Here is a 6,049-nt window from a genome sequence, read left to right on the forward strand (position 1 = left end):
TTGATTACTGTGGTCACCCTTACTAGTTGGCCTAGTAAGACATTCCCGGTTAGTTACAGAAACCCTAAACCCTTTCATAGGAGATAAGGGCCCATTCTTTTAGGAGGTCCAGATGTCCAGTCTCCAGGGGTCATCTGACCTTAGTTGTCCACTATATTGTTTTAACCAACTCACACAATGGACTTGCACACACCAAACTACTTAATTTAGCACATACACATTTACACACATAGTCTCAGCACTTGTAACACACACACACCTACGTGCACACTGAAGTACATCCATACATGCCCACACACACACACACAGGACACACACTCAGTTAGGCATCTGGATCAGAACACATACACCTCGTGCACAAGCCTATAGAAAACAGCATGCATGTGCATACACACTGGATATAAATATCTATTCTGAGTTGAATTCTGTCTCTTTCCTGCTGAAGCTGCCATGTGATGTTAACTCTATACTCTCCTTAAATAAAGTAACCAAGTAGAAGCCATGCCTGGACTCTTTCATTCTCCTTAAACAAGGGCAAATAGTCCCACAGATTAATGCACTATACCACAGTAACTATACCTTTCACGACGGGAACTCTTTTTGCGGTTGTTGTTGTTGCTGTAATTTTTTAATAAATATTTGAAGTTTTTTAGAAAACTTAAGTCAGGATTTAGAAGGCGTTTTTAGAACCGGCCTCAGGTCTTTACCAGACCAACATTCCAGGAGGCAAAGACTATGTTTTTGCGCCTGTTTGTGTGGGGGTCCATGTGTGTGTCCAAGTGTCTAGATCAGGGATCTTCAACAGGGGGTCCGGGACCCCTAGGGGGTCCTCAGAGTTACTACAGGGGGGCTGCCAAATATTTGTGTGATAGGATATATTTTTTTACATTAACCGCTTGAACCCCAGCACCCTATTCTGAGGAGAACTTTAGCCAAAAAATAGCAGATCTACAAGCTCACAGCAAAGAGGTTTGGTGTAGACTAGAGGGGGAAAAAGAGCAGACCAGAGCAGAAGTATTGACGGTTTAAGTAGTTAAATGTCTGAAAATACACATAAATATGAATCCAACATACACTGATGATAGTGCCGTCAGACAAGCCTATGAAGCTATCTACATAACATAATTTCATACAACATGTAGTGGGGGGTCCTTGCTTCATCCCTCTCTCAGCTAGGGGTCCTTGGTCTGAAAAACGTTGAAGACACCTGATATAGTGCTTATTCGTCTTGTCAGGTATGCGGAGTCAAGTGTCCCTCCAGATCTCTGTCTGTCCTCCTCGAGCTCTTATGTCTGCATATGCTGCCTGCTGCATATGCTGCCTTGCATATGTTATTTTTAGTTTTCATTTCAAATTCATGTGAAAGTTTCGTTTTCACCACTAATTTGAAGGTATACAGAACAATTTTGGTTGAAGTGTCAAGCACCCAAATAATAAATGGCCTCTATGGGGCGTCGGCAGTTCCCAACCAGCCCTAGCAAAATATGTGAATAAAAATAAAACATTATCCAATCTGAACATATGAGAACATTATCCAATCTGAACATATGAGATATGTATGGATTCAGGATCAGGAGTAGCATTTGGTACTTCAAGCATATTACACATATAAACTTTTTTATCAACACAAATAGAAAGAGGATCATAGGTCTAGTGAGCTAAAACTTAATTATTACACTCAGACACAACAATACAGTTTATTATTACATTTTTACATTTTTATTTATGTTTTAACTGTAACACAATATGGTGCCGTATTGGCTTTAACAACTACTTGTACAATAGTTTAATAAAGAAAACATGTCTAACCAAATATACAATCTTGGAAATTGAGCTGGTCCAGCTAGTTCTCAAAGTTACACGTGCACAGACGTGCACACTTCGACTTCATGCAACTGCACCGAGTGCAGGTAGGCAGTGGTGTAAAGTAACAAAGTACATTTACTCAAGTATTGTACTATTGTATAAGTACAATTTTGGCGTACTTTTACTTTACTGGAGTATTTCCAATTGTCTATACTTTTACTTCTACTCCATTACATCTCAGTGACAAATATTGTACTTTTACTCCACTACAATTATTTGAAAACTTTAGTTACTAGTTACTTTGCAGATATGAATTATTACACTATAAAACATACATTAACCACTTTAGCCCTATTTTATACCTAGGCTATTTGTAGATCTGCTATTTTCAAACATTTTTACTTTTGGTACTTTAAGTACAATTTGATACCAATAGTTTTGTACTTTTATTCAAGTACATTTTTAATTCCGGACTTTTACTTGTAACGGAGTACTTCTACATTGCAGTATTGATACTTTTACTTAGGTGAAACATTTGAGTACTTTTTCCACCACTGCAGGTAGGCATACAAGTACTTTTACAAGTGCACTTCACGTCTAGGTTTAATACATCCTTGGCAAGGGGCAGTGTGGTCCAAATGGGAAGCAGCTTGCCGTCCTCTTCCTTCCACCCATAATCGGTGGGGTTGTGGACAGGCATCGTGGACATAATTCATTAATTATTTGAATTGACATAGAACTACAATGCACAAATTCATACAGATATATACATATGGGCTGTCACCATGCTTGGGCGACTTAGATGTCAATCCAAAGCATCACTAGTTGAGGGAATTCTCTCCACGTCCCTAGTTTTCTGTGAGAATTGCCTCATTCGGACAAGATCAACATCATTGTCCTCGTTTGAGTCATCAGTGTACTGCCTACATACAAAGTTTGTCGCCACTTCTTTCAGCCTTGGAGATGCTTGCTATTGAGTGTCGACGAGAGTTGCAAATTCTTCCATGAGGAATGGCACTTATCACGGTGACACTTTGCACATCACCTTGCAGCAGGATCGCTTACCCTTGAATTTTAATGACTATGTGCTGTCTGATCCAGTGAATGCATGGAAGAGAGCCATGGCCTTGCATGTTATCATGCCCAGGTTTGTAGCGTTCCAACATGCCAGGGTTCTCTGTCAGACCAATTATCCTACCAACCCCTTTCACTCTTTTGTTGGTTTTCTTTGAGTTATCGTCCAGTGTCCATTCTCAAACTCTGCCTGGATGCTATCTGTGAGATGTTCCATATCTCTGATAAAGATCGGAATCCACCTAGCATAATTCTGGTGATCAAGAGCAAAGAACAAAGGCACAAGCATCCGTAGGGTAGTGACCATGAGTTCGAACTTCCGTTCCCGATGTGCTCGTATAAACATGAATATGATCTGTTGGTACTTGTGTACAAGCAGACAAAATTTGAATGTTGGGCTCTCTTGGGAAACTACCACGACCCAATCCTCAAGGGCCATCTCAGTTCCACTTCCCTCGTAGGCTCGCTTCAGAAAGCTGTTGAGTACCTCAACAGTAACTTGATGGGCATATCTTGTTCTCATTACATTGAATGCTTTCAGAAATGATGTGGCGGCTGTCTCTGACTTCACTAGCCCAGCTTCCTTCAAGGCTTCAGGCCATCCGGACCCACGCAGAAATCTCCCATGGTGCTCCACAAAGCCATTTCAATGTGGAGCCCACCTACAGTAGCATCACCACAAGCTTGTCTTCCCCAAAAGTGTCAGGGTAGGGCCCTTGCATTTTCTTTGCCAGATCATAGAGTGGTTGGTCCACAACCAACAGAGGGACTTGATGTGGGTTGAGGTGCTCAGTTGTCCTTCTAACCAGTTCCATTTCATGTCTAATCATTTCTGGGGTGGCTGCTTTCTCATGGAAAAGTTGGAGGAGGGCTTCAATGCTTTTTTCCGGTAGTCCAACAGCATATGATCGGGCAGCATATTTACTATATTTGTGTGGACTATCATATGAGATATTATGCTCCAATAATATTTATTTCATTCGTATACAATTGCTCATTCATGATAACATAGGTAAGGCACCAACATCACCAATCTAGTTTCAATACGATAGAAGTTAGGTGTAATTTGAAGTAATTTGATGTAAATTGGCAGCCATCTTACATTTTTTCCACACCAGAATATTCAAAACATCAATATTTGATGTTGATTTCTTAAACAGTATTGCCTAGATATAGCAATAAAAAATATATATATATATCATGATTCCGATTGTGGCAATTTTTTTCAATCTGGTTTCTTGACACTCGAACCAAAATTGGTCTATAGAACAAATATAGAACTATAGAACATCTACAAATTAGAAGTGAAAAATAAACTTTCAAATTAATTTGAAATGACTGAGTGTCCAGGCGGAACCCCACTATGCCTGTCTAGCTGCTCAGGTGACCATTGCACTCTGGTGACCAGTGCACTCCGGTGACCATTGCACTGATGTTTATCCTATAAGAGGGACTTAGAGATGTGGTTCGGTTCAGTGAACTCACTCACCCCCAGTTTCCTCTGTCTGCCCCCTCTACCGGGTCCTGTTTGTGGTCCTCTTGTTGTGCTGTTATTCTCTGTGCAGTAGTGTGATAAGGGTCCCTGTGAGGTGCACCACGCCACCGACCTGTGTTCGATTGTGTGTCCACCCACTGCAGGGACAAGACAAATGCACAGCTCTTATCCTGCTTGACCTGCTGGATCACTCCTGCTTGGCCAGCGCTTTTCTTCGTTTTTTTCCCCCCTCTGGCTTGCCTTAAAATCCCCTTTTTCCCGACTGCTCACACTGGCCTACCTTTCCCCGCTCCCTTTCTCTCTCTCTCTCTCGCTCCTCCATTTGAGTTGGACATAATGAAGCATAGCTTGATCAAAGTCAACGGCACTGTGAACATTCATTTGAAGCAGTACAGGCCTTGTTACGGCCGCCGTCGACGGAGTCAAGTCTGCTCCTCTGTGCGGCACCCATTCATATGCAGGGCACGACGCATTCACTTACCGAAACATTTAAATCCCTCCGCCCCTTTCATTTCCATGGGGAATAGTTGTTCTTTAACCCATTAAGACTGTGTCTTTTTTAGATTTCTTTGGGCTATTCAAAAATAGCAGATATACCAGCTCATAGCGCTTGTAGATCTGCAAATTTGAGCAAATCTTTGAATATATATATATTTTTAAAGCAAACATTTGTAACTCAAATCTTTGCTTTGGGGGGATTCTACAAATGTCTTCTAAATACTAGTTAAACAATATATATATATATATATATATATGTTGCTATAATATCAGTGGTTCTCAAACTTTTTCATGTCAAGGACCCCCAAATTTATATGAATTTTGGCCGTGGACCCCCATCTCAAAATATTTTGTTCCAGGGACCCCCAGAAGTTGTAACAGAGTTAAAAATGTGCGCTACAGAAAAAAAGATATTCAAAGATTTGCACACATTTTCACGATTTTTCAAAAAATAGCAGATCTACTTGTATATCTGCTATTTTTGAATAGCCAAAGAAATCTTAAAATCACACAGATGCGTTCTCGGTCTGAAAGGGTTAACCCGTGTCTGGCACACTGTCTGACCATCATTTGGGGGGCTGTGTGTGTGTGGCAACATGTAATGGGCAAATCAAGCAGTGGAATGAAGGGGTGGAAAAAGGGCTGACAACATAGCAACATCGCTCCGTTTTATAGCCTTTAGATCGGCCAGCATGTAACACAAAGTGACAGGCAAAGCCGACTCCAGAAATCAAAGCCTCCTTTAGCTTCCACATTCCCGAGAATGGAACTATTTGAGTGGCTTAGAAAAACTTCAAAGCCGACGAGGGGTGGGTGGGTGAGGGAGTGTGTGTGCGGAAGGGGGGGGGTTGCTTTTTTAATTTCAGATAAGGCCCTGCAGCTGAATGTGAACTGCTGGAATTGTGAAAGTTCACATCTTAATCGACGTGACCGGCTGAATTGAGAAGTGAAGAACTCATCTCCTAGAGTCCTGTTTTTTTTCCTTTTTTCTCCCTCTACTCTTCCTCTTTTTTCAATTTGTATAATCGAGCGATGATGCCAGAATTTATGCATGGACAGAGAGGAGGGGAGGCATACCGAGAGACAGGCAAGAAAATGTGTGGAGAGAGAGAAGTAGAAACAGGGGCAGGGAAGGAAAGAGAGCCAAAACAACAGAGGTAAAGAACGAGAAAAAGA

The sequence above is a fragment of the Gymnoscopelus braueri genome (assembly GCF_963280865.1).
Source record: "Gymnoscopelus braueri genome assembly, chromosome: 4".
NCBI classification, from domain to species: domain Eukaryota; kingdom Metazoa; phylum Chordata; class Actinopteri; order Myctophiformes; family Myctophidae; genus Gymnoscopelus; species Gymnoscopelus braueri.